At 37.5% G+C, this 19,050-nt stretch overlaps 1 protein-coding gene, 1 non-coding gene and 1 pseudogene across 2 annotated transcripts in view; 1 reads left to right on the top strand and 2 right to left on the bottom strand.

Annotated features, from left to right (window-relative positions):
• SGCD (sarcoglycan delta) overlaps positions 1 to 19,050 on the top strand; it is an 818,344-nt gene that overhangs the window by 70,013 nt on the left and 729,281 nt on the right. The gene's annotated exons all lie outside the window — the stretch shown is intronic.
• On the bottom strand, positions 2,842 to 2,960 carry LOC112475334. Its single transcript, XR_003044665.1, has one exon. It is a non-coding gene; the product is annotated as a 5S ribosomal RNA (ribosomal RNA).
• Positions 10,876 to 11,235, bottom strand: LOC102878874 (annotated as a pseudogene).

Consider the following 19,050-nt stretch of genomic DNA (forward strand, 5'->3'; position numbering starts at 1 on the left):
CTCCCTAAGAGGTTGGGTAGTCCCACAGGAACATTTCACAGGAACATTTACTGTGAAATGTGTAGGGACAGGTATCTCCATGGCTAATTAATGGTTACCATTGTTAGGATAAAAGCACAAATTATTCATCTGGCCTCTTAGGCCCTATTCTTTTTAGCCCCTCATAGCTTCTAGCCACATCTTGCTCCACTGTCTTTATATTAGACATGTCAGCCACACTGCTCCTGTTTCTAATAGCACCTCACACACGCCAAGATCCTCTCCAGCTCAGCGTTTTTCTGTTTGCTCTTTCTGCTTCCAGGAATGTCCATTCATCTCCCATTTGTCCGACTAGCCTCCACTCATTGTATACCGTTCACCTTAAATTCTTTCTTCTTCAAGAATGCCTTATTTGTCTTCTGACGGTAGTTTTTTACCTCTCGCTATATATTCTCATTACTCCCTGTGTTTTCCCTTTATAACATTTATCAGCAATATAATTGATTGTTTTCATAATTATTGCTTAATTTCTATTTTCTACTCTAGACTCTAAGCTTCATGGGAGAAGGGATAGAGGCTGAGTCATTCATTGCGGTAATGTCAGCACACTGCCCAACCCATAAACGGCACTCAGTACACATTGTTTGGATAGTTGAAAGAATAAATATAAGATGGTAAGTGCAGTAATTTAGTATGCATGTAACATAGGGAGGGCATACCAAACTCAATTTGGAAGGAACACGAAAGGCCCTGATACCAGTGCTTTCAGCCTAATATCTACTTACCACACAAAATAATGCCCTATATCTCTGCAAGATCCTAAATCATGTAAATGTTAAAGAGAAGAAAATAAACCAAAAGGTTTCAATCATTGGACATTTTCCTAGAGAGTACACAACATAACCAATGATTATTTTTTATAGCTCATCAATTTACATATAATCCTTTCTGATATTAAGCAAACCTTCTACTACCCAGTTTAGTAACTTTAACAAATTTCTGAGGGACTTTCTTAGGTTTAATTTTGTATTAGTACAGCCGCTATATGTTATTTATCTCACTTATTTTTGTTTATTTTAAACGTATCTGTGTTATTGTCCATGAGCTCAAATCATATTCTACCCAGACTATTTTAGACTTTCATGTTCTCTTCAAACTGATGACAATCCTTTGGATAGTTGAAAGAATAAATATAAGATGGTAAGTGCAGTAATTTAGTTTGGTAAATTTGTTTTTATTTACCAAGTTTTGCTTGTGTGTTATACATCCTTTAAGATAGTTCATAGAGAAAATTGTAATCCAAATTCATGAAGTTGAGACATATTTGTTGCTTTCAACATGATGTTAGAATCCAAAGGATCTACCCAGATTATTAGTTGGGCAACATATGAAACTATATACATGTGCATAATAAAAACAAACTGACTAGATATTTTGAAGTTAGAAAATGTAAGGTTCATTCAGTCCATTGAGCAAATTTACTGAGTATCCCCCGGGTGAAAAACTTTGTACTAAGTTAAATTGAAAATGGTAAAAGAACAAAAGAAGATTTGGTCTCTTCAGAATTTGAAATTCGTTTAGAAAGGTAAAAACACACAATCTAACAATTGAAGAAAGCTCCAAACACGATGTATTAATAGAAATAATTAGTTATCCAGTAGATAGTAAATATTGATGTGAGAATTACAGAAGGAGAGCTTCCTAGAGGAGATAAGTTTTGAGCAAAATGTTGAAAGTGTAAGAGGTTATGGATTTGTAAGGAAAAGGCAGGGCTGTGACTTTTAATTGAATGAGTAAGTCATGTATAGGTCCCACTAAGCATGTTAGGTTAGTTAATAAAGTAATAGTAGAAATATACTGGGAAATTACGTGAGTTTTTGAGCAAGTCGCTAATGTAAAAGTAACTAGGGTAATAAAAATTACTAATTTTTAAGGTTTTGAGGATGTATACATTTAGAAAGTAAGTCCCTTATTAGCCTGAAGCCTGAACACAACTATTGTTTAACTGTTTTTGTTTTATGTATTGCTCTCTGAATTTTCACTGAATATGTATATTTTATGTTGTTGCAATCATAGTGTATGTAGCATTTTGTGATTTGCATTCTCATTTAATTGAATGTCATAAACACTTTCTATGTTTATATATAGTATTTACAATAAGTTTAACAGTATAAAATTCCATCCCGTTGATATATTGCTGTTTACTAAATCATTGCCGTATTGTTGCATATTTAGATTACATTCTGGTTTTATTTTATTCTTAGTAATGCTTCAATAAATACTGCTATACATATACTATTTCCTTCCATTCAATTATTTTTAGAGTACATATTCACAAAAATAAATTTATTGCATCTAAAGGTTAGAACATTTTTATAGTTCTTGCTGTTTGCCATTCTGATTCTTGAAGGATTCTGCCAATTTTACTCTGTATATGGGAGCTGCTTTTCTCATATCTGTGCCAACAATAGGTTTACTTGTTAGAAATTTTTTGTTAATTTTATAGACTTAAAATGATACTTTAAGATTAAGTTAATTATGACTGCTTCCTTGTGAGGATGGTAATTTTCTTGATTCATTTGCTTATTATTTGTGTTCTTATTCATTACAATTAAGTAATTGTAAATTACTTAATCTTTTCATTTGGCTTTTTAGTTTATGATCTCTATTCTTTCCAAATATAAGAAATATTTAAAAGATGTCAGATTTTATATAAGGCCAGGGGAGATTATTAGCTGAAGAGCAAAACAAGAGAACTTTTTGTTCTTCCAAGATGAAGCCCTTGGTTGACTTCACAGATTGCAAGGACTTTGTCAGATTACAATCCCTTATTTATTTTATTATTATTATTTTTATTTTTTATGCCTACAGCACCTGGTCTTCCTAGGTGGTCTCCCATCCAAGTACTAACCTGGCCTGACCTTGCTTAGCTTCCGAGATCAGGCGAGATCGGGCTTGTTCAGGGTAGCATGGCCGTAGACCTGAATATATTTTAATACATAAAAATAGATAAATATACTACTTCCATGGTTAAAAAGGCAGGTTATGGGTTCACTTTTTTGGACTCTTCACTCTTCTGGCTGCTAAAGCACCTCAGAAGAATTAGCATTAACATTATTTTACAGTAGGAGATATATGTACTTTAAAAAATAGCCTGTTCTTGACATTTTGATTTTAAGTTACAGTAAAGCAAAGTTGTTTTAGAATAGAGGCATTATAAAGTAAGCTTCGCTGCAGATTTTCTGAAGAATTAGGCATTCAGAATATATTTTTCCTTATTCAGTTCAGTAAACACTTTACCAAAAGAACATGTTGATTACTGGGAGGGATATGAAAATGAACCAGGTTATGATGTAGCCCTGAACAAGCTCTCAGTATAGCAGGGGAGATAGGATACATACATAAATAGCAACAAGTATAGAATTATAAGAAAATTCTCTAACTGGAGAACAAGTAAATTTTATTTACATATAGAAGAGCAAGAAAATTACTTTATTGGCTGGAGGAGCAAAGATTATCACAAAGTATTAAAATTATTCCAATAGGAAGAATTCAGAGTTTGGAGAAGGGTATTCAAAGAAGAAACAAAGAGGCAAGAGGCAGCTTATGGCAACAGGTGTGATGAGGGGAGATGGAAGGAATGGACAGAGTTCAGATTAGGCTGGATGTCCCTCAGGTGAGAGGGACAAGGCTGGAACAGTCATAGGAGGACAGATGGAGAGGTGTAGCTTTGGGATTTTATAACTCCTTGCTTTGGGAATGGAGATACTTGAGGAGGAAATGTTCTTCTAGCCTGAACATTCTAAAATCCCAGATATGCTTTGAGAAACCTTAATGACCCATTTTCTTAAAATTATCTATCATTTATCTATCTATCTATCTATCAATCATCTATCTATCTACCTACCTACCTACCTATCATCTACCTACCTACCTACCTATCATTGATATATATAGCTGAAATTTTATCTTGAGGGTTTAATTTCTTTGCATTTCAGCTTTTCAGTATTCAGTAGTTTGCTCCCTAAATGGAAATAATCCAGGGGTAATATGCCAAAGCAATTGGCTATTGTGAGTTCAGTAGGATTTGATTATGTTAACCTTTCTCTCACTTGACAGTTGGAGGAGTAGGGATGTGTCTTGTGAAAAGTGACTATTAACAACAGGGAATAATAATGATAATATAATAAAACACCTACATGGCACTTGCCATGTGCTTTACCATGTATTAAATCACTTAATCCTCACAATCACCCTACAAAATATGTACTTTTATAATCCCCACTTCACGGATGAGGACACTGAGGCATAGAGACCTAATTACTTCCTTAAAGACACACAGCTCATTAGTGGCAGAGCCAGGATTTGAACCCAGGAAGTCTGACTGAGAGTTCATGTTTTTATCTACCATATGACACTTTTTCTTGAGGATCTGTGGAGAGAAATGTCTGTAGAATTGGATTCTGTTCATGGAAAGCACAAAGAGCTCAGGAAAGTCTCCATAGGAAATGGGTGGAAGAGTTTTGAAAGGGAAAATACAAATATACTAGTGGTACTCCTGTGACCTCAACATTTTCTCAGGAATGTAACTATCAGGATTATAATTCTAACTAATCAAGACTATATAAGCCTTGTTCAAGGACAGATGGTCACTAGACAGTGTGGTGATCTTTTGTTAAGTATATCAATCTTGAATATGTTGTGCCCCTGATATAATGTTGTATATTAGCTATAATTCAATAAAAGAATAAAGTAAATGAAAAGAAGGGGAAAAAGACAATGTAAGCCTTTCCCTTACTTGAACTGTGTGTTAAAACATAGAATTCTAGTCATACAACTGTAGCCTGCACTTATTTCACTTAGAAGAATTTGTGAGTAGATGGATTTGGTTATTTTGAGCAAGACAAGAATGTCCAAGTGCTGTGGCTGTGAGAATGAGTGATATCACTTGGTTTTCCAATCCCTGCGTCATGCATTTAGGGCCCAGTGCTCCTTTTTGATTCCCTAGCACTGCTTGTTGAAAGGTCAAGCTGTAATCAAAGTCGTAGTCTTTTGCCTGCTCCTTTTGAGAAGCATTTTGCCCACAGACCCCTTAGGAATACTGCTTTGCTTTTGTTTTCCTTAGGATCGGCTCTTCGGCCTATCACAGACAGGCAGTGATGGAAAGAAAGCTCTAGTCTTTAAGACTAGAAAGGAGATTTGGTGATCAATTAAAATAATGTGTGTGGAAGTACTTTATGACTTATAAACTGCCATATAGTTAAAAGGGTTATAGTTATAATGGCCTTAGCATTGATATTCCAAGTGACCACTACTTGAGAGTGTCCTTTGTTTAAAGATGTCTGAGTGGTCAAGATCACCATTTTCGACTACAAACAGACTAGGCTTCAATTACTAGCTTTATTCTTAACATCTATATGTCATAGACAAAATGGGATTTACATCCACCCTGGCCCCAGAGGCTTTTTGTAAAGCTTCCATGGGATAATGCAGGCGATTTGCTGAACCCAGCCACCACAGGGAGTACTTGATAAATCTGAGCTCTACAGGTGATGGTAGTGATGGTATTAGAAGTATCATTATAAAGCAAAAGCCAGAGAAAGCAACAGAACAACTCTGAGTAAATTACCTAGCATATACCTGAAACCTAAATCTATCATTTTTAAGCAGAGAAAAACGTACAAGTTAAATTTTAAGAAAACAAACATGTACCTTGAATCTTTAGAAGCTCATTCTCTTTGACCCAGTTTTTCTCACATCTAGGAATTTCTCCTAGGTTAATTATCAGAGATTAAGGTAAAGGCTTATATACAAAAAATAGTCACTGAAAGTTATTTTTAACAGTGACAATTAGAATGATGAGTCTAAATTTCCAGCCATAGGAAGACGCTTTATTACGTTAGAATACAACTTTGATGTGATAGGAGACTCGTTTTGCAGAATATAACAAAATTATGCTTCGAAAGAACGTATAATGATAAGGAACAGTATTTATTGTTTAAATATTTTTCTTCAGAGAGAAGGCAAGATCATACAGTGATTCTGTTACTATTAACTATATTAACATTAATTAAATATGTAAAATAAATACATATTTTTCAGTTAAAATGGGGATAAAAATAATGGTAGTGCCTATCTTACAGAGATTTTTTTGAAGATTATATGATAATTAATACATGCCTGACATGTAACATTAATTATTAGCTCTATCATCGCCTAAGGTTATTTTCTAAACTTCACTTAAATATCACTGTACATTAACCATCCTTTACTGAGAATCTGTTATGTTTTAGGCATTAAACAAGATGCTGAGAATATAGAAATGATTAAATAGGACCCTTGAGCACATGAAGCTCACATTCCAGTGAGGAGAGAGGTATATCAATAACGGAGCAGCAGACTTAGATCTAACTATTTAAATTCTAAAGTCAGCTCCTAAAGTGGCCCTCCTTTGGACAAATGAATTGCGAAAAGGTACCTTTTCCTCCTACCCAAATCAGCTAACAGTAGCACACGGGTTGGGTTTTGGCCCCCACTGCCCCCTCAGCCTGGCATGTTTGTGCTCAGTTCAACCTGCTCAAGTTCACGCAGAGGCCTTGAAAATACCCTTGAAAAGTCCTGAAATTGGCCATGAAGCACAATAAATAAGATTTGTTGTCTGTACCCCTAGACAGTGATTATTTTGCACAGTGAGGTTTGAGAAATACTGAACTAGATTAAGTGATGGAACAAAAGAAAAATCTATAGGCACTTGTCAGGATAATCCCTAGCACCAAGTGAGAGATGGGTGGAGAATTCTAAAATGTTTCTGCTCAGCTGTAGTGGTTTCTCCATTGTGTTTTAATAATAAGTCTCTGTAACTTGAATGCACATCGATGTTTTTATTTATTTATTTTTATAAGCATTGCATAAGATAATAAATAGGAAAGCATCTAGTACAAGGACTGGCATATAGTACATGCTGTCAACCTATTAATTGATCCACATCTCACCCTTGCTGGGTCATATCCACATACACATTGTGTTTGGGAAAGTTATAGCAAAGTGCTTGCCTCCTGCATCCTATCGTTCCTCAGTGAAGTCCTGCTAACTAACTCTGAGTAGTTACCACTCCCAAGTGCTTGCCTCCTGCATCCTGTCTTTCCTCAGTGAAGTCCTGAGGAAAGATACCACTCACAGTCATCTGTGTCCTTTAGGGAATCAGCCCATGAGCTTAATGGCATATGATGTGGCTCCACTGGGATACAATACATGTCAGCACAGTGTTCTGGACAAAACAATAAGGGGCCCAGAGGACAGGCTGACTTGTTTCTGGTAGCTAACTGCACATTCAGTCATTTGCTATAAATTAAAAATTGTAAGCGATGGCTGTGTAAATACCGACTTCAGTATTTAAAGTCAGAGAAGAAGAAAGCATCGCCTGGCTCTTTGCTCCTGTTAGTATAGCTATTACTGGTTTGTCCATATCTCTCTTCTCCTGGGGTTCGGAACTCTTCAGCTGCAATGTCATATCTGATGTTCCTGTTCCGATCCCAGATTACCACACCAGGACAGCTGGAACAGACTGAAAGAGAGAAACTCTTAGGGGGAAGGAAATCATTAGCCTGTCATGAGTCACCAGGACCTGATGAAAACTCCAGTGAGAAAGGGCTTACGCTGCAATGGAATGTCAGTATTAACCTTAAATATTCCCACTCTGCTAAACTTGCCTGGAAGCATTTGAACACTCACTGGAGACAGGCATCTCCTCTTCAAGAAATGACACCTTTCTGTAAAAAGAATAATGAATTATTTGAAGATCGATTTTTCAATATGAACTATAGTCCTACATAGTAATTAAATTATGTGCATTGGTGAGCAAGGCTGTCTGGTTCACATCCGAACATTTCAGTTGACAAGTTGCTTCAACTCTTTGTGTTTCTGTTTCTTCATCTTTAAAAAGGGGACTATTATAACACCTACCTCCTAGGTTTTATTTATTTATTTATTTTTAAGAATTAATGATCTAGTACTCAAGACAATCTGGCAAAGCCTAAACACTCAATAAATGTGTGATACTATTATTATTGTCATTATTATGACAGATAAAAGTTTGCAGGTATTGATGGGTGTAATCATTATTAAATCTATTATTAAAATCTTTATATTACTAAATACTTCAGGAAATACTTATTTCTAAGAGGCAAATTGCTTATAGGGAAAAATGATTTTATTTTATATGTACCATATTTGCTTGTTCAAGTTTTATTTCAGTTTTTAAAACTGATAATGATTTGTCATAAAATTTACCATTTATAGAATATCTTCACATGCATTACCCTCTCCAAGTCCCATTAGAATGGTGAAGCTGAGGCCCTGGGAAATTAGATTATTTAATCTAGGATCCTTGAACTTGTGAGTGGTTAAGACTGGAACCCACATCTCCAGGCCCCACATTCATCATTCTGTTACACCAAGTGGAGGGAAGCCCAACATGGTGAACGTGTACAGGCTTTGAATCTTTGTTAGGATCTTGATTTGAATTGCAGTACTGTTGCTTACTAGGTTATGATTGACAAATTGCCTGATATCACTAAGCCTCCATTTCCTTATCTGTAAAAGTTAGAGGACAATACTTTCTCTAAACTTGCTGTACAGATTTAAAACCAGCCAGGTCACAGGTAGGAAAAGTGCTAGCCCAGATCTAGGTCCATGGCTGTTCCTCAGTAAAAGGCAGTTTCTTCTTCATTTCTTCAGCAATGATAATGAGCCTGGCACACTGCCAAACTGATTTCTTTTTTATTTCTTTCTTTTTTTTAACCAAATGAGTACTTCATCAGTGAAAGCCTGTGTCAGAGTTTGATTTCAGTTGCACCAAAACCTCCTGTAATCCACGTGATTCCATTCCCAGGCACTCATGATGATTAATGCACTTCCGTGAAAAAAGAGAAGACAAGGAGGGAAACGAAGGTAGTGGAGAGTGGAGAAAGCAAGCCAATCTCCTCCAGACTTAGAGAACTTGTAGAATTCATTAGCAGCTGAGCAGCAAGGGAAGATTCCCTAACAATGACTTCATCTCTTTTCTCCAGTGAACTAGGTGTTCCAGACATAAAAATAGAGGAAGGAGAGAAGGTGTGCTCAGTGGGTAAATGGCGCACTGAGTTCCTCCGTCCTGGTGATGTTTTCTAATTTATTCAAGAATTAATGTTTTGATTGTGAAACAACTGTCTGGTTCTAGGGGGTCTTTGGATTAGACTGTGTGCTCCTAGTGCTTCATTAACATATGGTGCTCAGATTTTAAGGTAAAATGATGGAAAAAGCAAGAGAATGTTAAAGTTGCTAGAAACATGAGAGAGGTGGAAGAATGTTGCCTGTTCATACAGTGGGAGTTATTTTGTATATTGATATCTCTATTTCTGTCTCTATCTCTAACATCACTCTCTATCATCTATCATCAATCCATCATATATGTGTATATCAGTCCAGGATCAAGGAATGCAAGTAACATTTCTCAGACACATGGGTTTTTAAACACAGTGAATTTTAAAGGATGCTCCATGGATAAGGTGAACCTTATTACTGATACAAAATGAAATCCATTAGCAAGTCAAGTGACTCCATTCTGAAATATACCCCAAACCTGCCTATTGCTCTTCAAGTGCAATGCTGCCACTCCATGCCAACCACCTTTGTTTCTCATCTGGATTATTGCATTGGCCTACCAACTGGGCTCCCAGTAGCCACTCTTTTAGCATCATAATCATTTTCTACCCAGCAGTTAGAATGATTTTTTAAAAACATAATTCATATCTTCTCTGCTTTAGAATCTTCCAATGGCTTCCTTATTACTTATTACACTTATAATAAAATCTAAGTATACTGGCATGGTCTACAAGATCGGACAGAATCTGACTCTTCTATTGCTCTGATTTCTCTCTTACTATTCCCACTTTAATCCACTCATTCCACTTGCATTTAACTTTCTTTCTGATCTTACAATTGGCCAGACTTCCTTCTTCCTCACGTCTTTGCATTTGCTGTTCTCTCTGCCTAAATGGATCCTTTTTGGCATACACCTCTCAGTCCAAATGTCACCTGTTGTAATAGATCTTCCCTCCTTCCCAGCATAAGGAACTTTATCTGAAGAACCCTAAGCGAAGTTATGTTGTTCATTTATACACTCACTTGTTTATTATTTGTCTCTCCCTTAACTACAATGCAGTCTCCATGAGAGCAAGAACAATGTTTATTGTTTCCTGTTGACATACTTGGTATTTAAAAGATGCTCAAGAATCTTTGATGAATGAATGAATGAATACATCAAGACTGCATGCCCCATGGACGAATGAGTGAACAAATGAATGAATGAATAACTATAATCAAACAGCAGGATCCTCAGGTCAGGAACTGGGCCTTGTCTTTGTTTCCTGTTATACTACTTTGCATATAGGTGCTTAGTCAATATCTGTTAAATTGGATCCATCCAAAATACTTATTTTTCTGTTACGTGAGAAAAAGTATTCCTTATGTAAGATGAAATTTAAAAGTATGCTTTGATAGTCTCCTCTGAGAGGAAGCATGCTTTCTGGGTAACTAACCATTCCAATTTGCCCAGGACATAGGGTTAGTAGGTCACCCATCATGCTTTCCCAGGCTTTAGAGTCAGAAAGACCTACAGTATCAATTAAGAATTGTATTTAGCTGCTAGTAACAGGAGCCAGAAACATGATTATTTTTAAACCCTAAGAGATGATTCTTTCATGTAAAAAGAGTACAGATGTAGGCACATCAGGGCTGGGTAGCAATTCCAAGGTCATTAGTGATGCAGATCCTGGTATCTTGGAGTGCATGACTTAGAGTAACCTTGTGTTCTTTTTTTTTTTTTTTTTTTTTTAAACAATTGATAAAAAGGCCAATTTAAGCATTTGCAATGGTGACTTCAACTAGGACTCCTGACTCAATACTGATGGAAGTAATCTGCTTAACAATCTCAGAAGGACTGTGTAAGTCAATGAGTCACTTGTGGATCCTCATCTGAAAACGATCCCAAGTCTTAGAACCTTCCCCACAGGGAGTTTTTCTTGTAGTGATTCTCAAAGTCTTGGAAGACACCTGAACTGGTCCTCTCACTTTGCGATTCTTGTCCTTTGCACCTCTGATCAAGTCAGCACACACCTTCTCCAAAGATTTTCCATTATGGCTGGTCAGAGTAATTCTGATTTGGTGAATCACCACCTCTGGTTCCATGGGTGTTTTTCCGGTATCTTTAAAAGCCATGACTGCGGCACGGCTTCCTGCGAACAGTGGTGAGTCAGAAGCAACAGCGAGCAGAATAAAGCTCAACTGAAGCTGCTACCGCGTCTTCTTCCAAGAGACCTCGTGTTCTAATATAGCTGCTGGAGTTCCTTCAGCCATCACACCTACAAACCAGACAGACACTATGTCCGCTGACTGCCCTTCCATGTGTTCCATCTAAAACCTTCTGTTTGCATTTCACTGGCTCTCTGTAGCTAAAAGGGAAGGTGGATAATATGAGATAATCTTTTAGCTAGGCACATTTCCTCCCTGAATAATTCTTAATAATGGGCTGTATTACTAAGAAAGAGAGACTGGGTAATGAGAAATACATACTTAGCAGCTTCTGCCTCATCTGGATTTACCACATCCTGGCTGAGGGACTTTGTGTGGGTTCATTTCTCTGTGCCTACTCCTAAATCTGCACTATGGTTATGAAACAAAAATAATCGTAAGGGCTGCCTTTATATTGGGTTCTGCTGTATAGTCTGGTATATACATTATGGTCACAATTATTCTGCAAGGAGATATTATTATTCTCATTTAGATGAGAAGAGTGAGGCTTAGCTAAGTGGAGATAAGGCCAAAATTTAAACTCAGAGTGGTTAGACTGAACACCCATTCTTTTCATTACACTTTGCTTTCTTCCTCATTGGCTATAAAGATTAAATGAGAAATTGAATATAAACTGCTTGACATGTAATTTTTTTTTTTGAAATTAACCGAAGCAATATGTCTGTAACAAGAATATTTTTGAATTTTTCACAATAACAAAATGTCCATGGTAGATGCTATGTATAGGAAATGTTTTATGTCATCTCTAAGCCACATGAATCTGATGAACAACTCTTCACCTTTGCCAGCTTCCTACCATCCCCCAACTTCTGCTGTTCAAAATGAACTATAAACCTAAAACTAACTCTAAACTTAAACCTAAGCCTAAGCCTAACCCTAACCCTAACCTTAATCTTACACCTAAATTTAACCCTAATCATAACCCTAACCCAAAACATAATCCTAAATGTAACCCTAACCCTAACCTTAACTGTAAACTTAACCCTAAGTTTTATCCTAATCTTAAACCTAACCCTAAACAAACAAATGAACAAACAAACTTCCGGTGTCGAAGAGCTCTCCCTGCCAGGAAGTTCTGTTAGTCTGACAGAAACCACTTCTGTTTTGTCTTTTTTGTTGTTGTCTTCCCAGTGGGGAGCTCAAAGACATGGCCACTGTTTTTCAAATGTCACTTGAAAGCAACAGTTGTGTCATTTCTCACTCTTTTCTCTGTCAAGGTAATTTGGGGGTGAAAAAGGTCTCCTTTGAATTGTTGAGATGAAAATTCTCTGTTACCGGGGGCAAGATGAGCTATACACCTTTTTTGCATTGGCAACGAACTGGTCATGGAGCTCGTGCCTCTGTGAGCCTGTAGCCTAGCAAACTGTCCTCATATTGTTCTGTTCAGGGGGTCAATTTTTCAGAAAACCCATGAAGTTTAAAAATATCTCCTTTTTTTGAAATCTACTAGAGGGATTATTCTCCCTAATAATGTCTTGTAAGTGGCTGCTGTCTGACTCTCACAAGTAGCACTAGACTTTTCTTTCGTGCCTTTGTAAGAGATTTTTTTTCCCCCAAGACACATTGAACTCCTTTGCAGAGAGCTATAGTTCTATTTATTTCCAGAGAAGAATAAATAAGAAAAAATCAGGGAGAATATTCATATCCTCCAGCCTCGAAGGATGCTGCTCAGAGCTGAATTTGGGACACCTGGTTTGGTAAGATAACTCATAGCCTGTTTGGGAGTCCACTTTGGAGGAAAGTTCATAGAAGATCACGCGTCCAGAGCAGCTATTACTTTACTTTTTAATTGATCATCGTGTTCTTTTTTAAAAAAACTTCGTTGGTTTGGAAAAAAATATGGATGATGCATAATCTTAGAGTGTATAATTTCAGACAGGAGTATTAGAGAATTGAGTAGGAAAAGTTATGGAATGAAGTCTCAGGTTGTATTACTGATTCAGAATAATACAAATCATAATTAAAAGGAACACTCATCAGATGCTTCCAGTGTGCCTGACATTGTTCTAAGATCTTTAAATATATTCTCTCACTTAATTCTCCAAATACCCAAAATAACGATGATGACAGTGACATCATTTCTATTCATAGGTGAGGGAATGGAGGCCCAGTGGCTTGATATTTTCCCCCACGTCACTCCATTAGGAAGTGGTTGAGATCGGATTTAGATATACTGTTCTCCACCAGGGAATTGCAGTGTATGAATCTGCTAGAGCTGTGGTAACGAAATGCCAGAGACTGGTTTGCTTAAAAAACAGGAATTTATTTTCTCACAGCTAGGGAGGCTAGGAGTCTAAGGTAAAAGGTGCTGGCAGGGTGAGTTTCTCCTGAAACCTCTCTCCTTGCTTGCAGGTGGCCACCTTCTTGCTGTGTCCTCACATGCTCTTCTCTCTGTGCCTGTGCACTCCTGGTGTCTCTTCCTTATTTTTATAAGAACACCAGTTCTATTAGATTAGGGCCTCACTGTTATGACTCATTTAATCTTAATTACATCTTTTACATGTTAGAGCTTTAACATATACATTGGGGTGTGTTGAACACAATTTAGTCCATAACTAGAGCCAATGCACTTAACTAGTGCACTCAGCTCTTCCTATGATGTTAGGATTTTGATCATATTCGTTATAACTTCTCTGGCCCTAAGTCTCTCATGGATTAAAAGAAAAAGAGTTTCGTTTTTCTTTTTTAAATAGCTTTATTGAGGTAATATACAATAAAACCTGCACTAATTGTTTAGTTTTTAAAGACTTCTCCCACTCTAAAAACTTATGATTATGAGATAGATATTCTATAATTCAATAACAAATTTAGTCATTATTGGTATACAATTAAAATGGGGTCATGCTAATGCTGCCTCCTGTGCAGGTTCAGGAGTCCTGGGATTTTCTCTGAGGCTACGTCGGTACTTCACTCTGTAATTACCAGTGGTGTTATTGGCAACTCTTTTTTTCAAACACAAAGAATGCAGCTTTTCTTCTCATTTCTTTATGACTTTATCCAACAAATATCCCTTATTTGATATATGCCAGGCATTTTTTTTTCAGGCTTTAATTTATTGAATGCTTGGTATGTGTGAGGCACCCTCTAAAGGTTCTGCATTTATTATATCTGATTTAGTCTTTCAATAAGCATATAGGTTTGTATAGATGGGAAAATTGAACATTCTATGGTTAAAAAATTTGCCTGAGGTCAGTCAGCTGGAAAGGGTAGAGCTGGTATTTGAACTTCAGGTCTGTCTGATTCCAAAGCCCGAGTTCTTAGTCCTTAAGTCACTAAGATGAACTGTTACTTGTGATCCTGAAAGACTCTCTTATGTCTTCATCTGCTCTTGGGGTTTCAATTTTTGTTCCCATTGATTGCCTCTCCTTGGTATCTGTGCCTGTCTTTTTTCTCTGACTTTCTCCTAGTTCATTTCATCTTGTACAATGCACACAATATGAAAGAAAGAGATCTGCCTCTGTTTCTACTCTCAAGTGTAATTGCATTGCCTTTTTTTTTTTTTACCCTTTACTAATTAAATAGTGGTGGCAAATGTAGATATTGTCAGACTGACAGGAGACAACAGACTGCGAAGTGCACTTGCTTATTGAAAGATGCTTTCCTTTTTCACTGACCGGACATTACCTGGACTTTTGTATGCCATTGCTTTGTGCTTTTCATTGGTTTTAAATCCAGTTTACAATTAGAGCTTGCAAATTGAATTGCTTTCTCTGAGGAGCCACAGTTTCTCTATTTGCGGGTACCACTCCCCGCCTCCTGTCTTGCTCTGCTGAAATTAACATGGTTGATTTTGTTCCCTGGTACTGCAAACTGGCCTGATCAGTAGAATCATGATTGTACTTAGTAATTGCTTCCACCGAGTCTGTAGGGAGAATGGATATGAGTGGTGCTTGGCCTGATGTGGAGAATGGAAGCTCTCTGGGGAAGTACACAGGAACTTAAGGCAACGATTTTGGGGACTAAAGAGAGCTGTGTCTCTCTTTACTCACACTCAGAGTCATGTGGTGTTTACAGAAGCCATCAAGAGCCCTGCTGTTGGAAATGTCCTCTTTGGAATCAGGATAAATTCGAAGACTTGGTTATTTGTTATAGCTTCCAGGTGCTGCAAAGGGAGCCATATTAACTCCGGATATTCTAGCTTAACATCAGCTCAGTTCTGATGATCATTATGAGTGAAAAACTTAATATCTGGTCTTCAGTACTTCAGTTCCATGTTTCATCTCAAAAAATTTGAATTAATTTTAGCTCTACAAATGAAAGAGGATTAGTTTCATACTGAGAGACCCAGGGTGCCAAATGAGAGCCATTGTAGCTATATGGGTGGTAAGTGTCAGGTCACTGGAAGTTTTGAGGGACTCAGATCTAGATGACCTCTAACATCCTTTCTGTTCCTGAGATGCACGAACCACCTCCAACTCCCAGCCTCACTTCTCAGTGTTCTCCATTAGGAAGCACCCTACATCTCCGTAATATTTACTGACCTGGTTGCCCCTCAACTCCTCAGTCTCTTTTATGTTTCTATGTCTTTGTACCTCTTTTTCCCTATATCTGGAAAACTTTCCTCTGGTGTTTCTGTGATTGATTCCTAGTCTTCAGGGTACAACCCAAGCATCACTACCTTTCTGTATACCAACCCCTATCTTGAGGATTGAGATAGGGGCTCTGTTCTCTTCCCAATGCTTACCTTTACTGTGGTACCTGTCACACGGCATCATAACTGTTGGCTGCCTGTCCTTTTTTCCGCATGTGAGGTCCATGACAATGCTATATTTATTTTTTTAATCACATGTGGTGGACATAACTGGAATACAAAACATTGTAGAATAGATCAATGAAACAGAATAGCAATTGGTTATTTTTTGTGTATAGAGCTACAGATTTTTAAAAGATTATTTCAATTAGCATTTAAAATTTAAGTAACACTATTTTTTAAGCTTTACGATACCTAGTTTTTCTCTTTTATGTACCTTTTCAGCTACACTCTAGGAATTATACATACTTTTCATGGACTATTGTCAGTGAACATGTACATCAGTTTTTAAGAAAGTCAGAAGGTATTGAACTAAAGTTTATAGTTAATTTAAAAGGGAATGATCATGCAGTGCTTATTTCTGTAGGAAAACATATTTTGTATTTGTTGTCTCAAATACAATGCGTAGGAAAGTCTGGTGAATGGTTTGTTGAATCCCATATAGCAACTATCCCTTTTATCTGCAAATTGTAAAGATGTTTCTGGCAATAACGGGCATTCAAGAGACCTCCTTTCCAACAGAGGGTGCTGCTACTCCACCAGCTATGATGGGCCCCAACACATGAAGACATTAAAAGATTTATTCTAAATGCCTCACAGCTGGCTACTTAGAATTATGATTAAGTTCAGCTGGAGCCCAATTGGAAGATTTTAAACTGAGGGGGGAAAAAGTCTACCTGCTTATTTTTCAAGCTCCAGTCATGTTACATGCTACGTTTCAGCACTTCAGGTTAACCAGGTATCACAGAACTATGTTTAGAGAGCCTCCCTAGTTGCCCCTACATGATGTATGAGTGCCTTTGCCTTTCAAGGAACCCACGTTTGCTAAGTGCATTTCTCTTTCTCTTTCTAATAATTTTAGACTGGGTCTACCTAATTGGCCTCTGGCTACGTGAGAAAAGTGAATATGGAATGTAAAATGATTAATAGTTTCAGCGAATGGTCTAGAGAATGCATTTTCTTAGAGACCTGCTGCTGAGGTGTGGAAGGAGCTCAGCCTTCTTTTCATGCTTCCTTGCTTTTGCTTCTGGTCTTCTCTTAGCTTCGACTGACCTTGCCATTTCTCTGCCTATTAAATACCCATCATTCCCTAACAGCCAGCCCAAATACCCATGTAGAATTAAATGCTTGTTCCCATATGCTCCCCCAGCTACTTCCTCATAATTACTAATAACACTTGCTTTATTTCATCTTATATAATTATTAACTGTTTACATATTTGTCTGTCCTTGAAGACTGAAATACCCCAGGGCAGGAACTGGGTCTTCTTCATCTTCACACTGGTGCCAATAGACTGTATATAAAAGGTGTCCAATAAATATGTATTGATTTGAAATGAGTGTTGAGAACTGTACTACATGTCAATATTGAACTTGGAGTAACTAAACAATCAAAGCGAAAGGGACCCTTTAGAAATGCAGTTTTCTCTATGTGTAGGTGAGAATAAAAAAGATGAAAAGTATATGATATGTAAATTTGACAAACTTTGTGGTGGAGATAGAGAGTGTGCTCCAATTTAGGACATGGTTTTTTTGGTAGATTTTGTCAAAAGTGGTACTCAAGGGTTTTACTTGTTAATATTTTTTCTGTCTCGAGGAAACATTAATTTTTAGATGGATGCAGAGGAGGTAGTGCTGTGCCATGTTTATACCCTGTCTAGCTGATGTCAGCTGCCTTTGATGGTTTTTTAGTGATTTTTCACAGTTACATCTTTTCTTCTTTGTGACAAGAGAAGTCACTCAGGTCTCCCCCGTTATTCTTCTCTGACACGATGTTTATGATGAAGATGGTGTTTAGTAGGGTAAATGCACCACGGCAGATGCCCCACCAGTGGTCCATGGAACTGTTCCTGAGAAGCTTTGGCTTTCATCATTGTTTCTTAAACCAAAACCTTTATCACAAACGTAATATCTGCTCCATATGAAAAACGGAAACAATTAACAGAAGCATATATGGTGTGAAAAGGGAGATTCTTCTTTCACATGTTCTTCAAATCCTACTCTGCCCTCCACCCCAAGAACCACTGTTTCTATTTATTTAGCAATATTTACACGCACACCATTTTTCTTTATAATCACTGTTTTAATCGCTCATTTTACCTAATGACAGAAAACAATTACAGTCAGTCCTAGGAAAACTCTCCTTACAAGTTCCCCTTTGACTTTCCTTCTTCCCTGCGACTTATCTAAGTACTAGGAATTTAAGGAGAGCTGTGGCTTATGGAGTGAGGAGACAGCTGAACCCCATAAAGCCTGTTCACTCTAGCATTTTCTAGGGTATGCAGCATCCTGCCCAGTGCCAGGTGTGGCCCCCATGCCTGGGCATTCAACAATATTGCTGGCAGTTCCATTTGGTTCTTGATCATACTGTTTATGCCACTGTCTGCTGGTCCATCCAAGAGCCCTTCAGGTGTGTTGACTTTCTTTCCTTCTCCGCTAATGAGGAACAATTCTTCAAGGATAAGGGGACCTTGGTGGGCTATCTTCTACTGCTCTCTCACCTCCTCCCACCCTCATCTAATTACGCTCTTCAGGCTTCCTCCTGCCTTGGCAGAGTGAGAACCTCCTTCATAAGTGCTCATCACCGAGGTTTGGAGGGAAAGCGAGCACTGGGCATCTTCACTCTCGAGCCCCATATTTATCAGAGGGCCCTATTTTCCCTATTCCCTTGAAGTCATCCTTGAGAGAGAAGGCAGAATACAGAGACCTCAAAGATTATGACCAGTTTGCCACACTCTTATTTCCCTTCTTCCTTGTTTTTCTACCTAGGGAAAGCTATCTCCCCACTATGTCTTCAAGGGTAGAAAACACACAAACAAAAAGTGGTTTTACAAGTATTTTACATGTGAATTTCAGCTTTTGAAATTGAAATGTCCAGAATTGGGTGCATTTTTCTCTCTCTAGTTCTGCTGAGACATCTTTACCTTAAGGATAATGGTGCCCCTGAGGTGGGGTTAAAGGAGAGAAAGGACC

The sequence above is a fragment of the Pteropus alecto genome, unplaced genomic scaffold (genome assembly GCF_000325575.1).
Source record: "Pteropus alecto unplaced genomic scaffold, ASM32557v1 scaffold40, whole genome shotgun sequence".
NCBI lineage: Eukaryota > Metazoa > Chordata > Mammalia > Chiroptera > Pteropodidae > Pteropus > Pteropus alecto.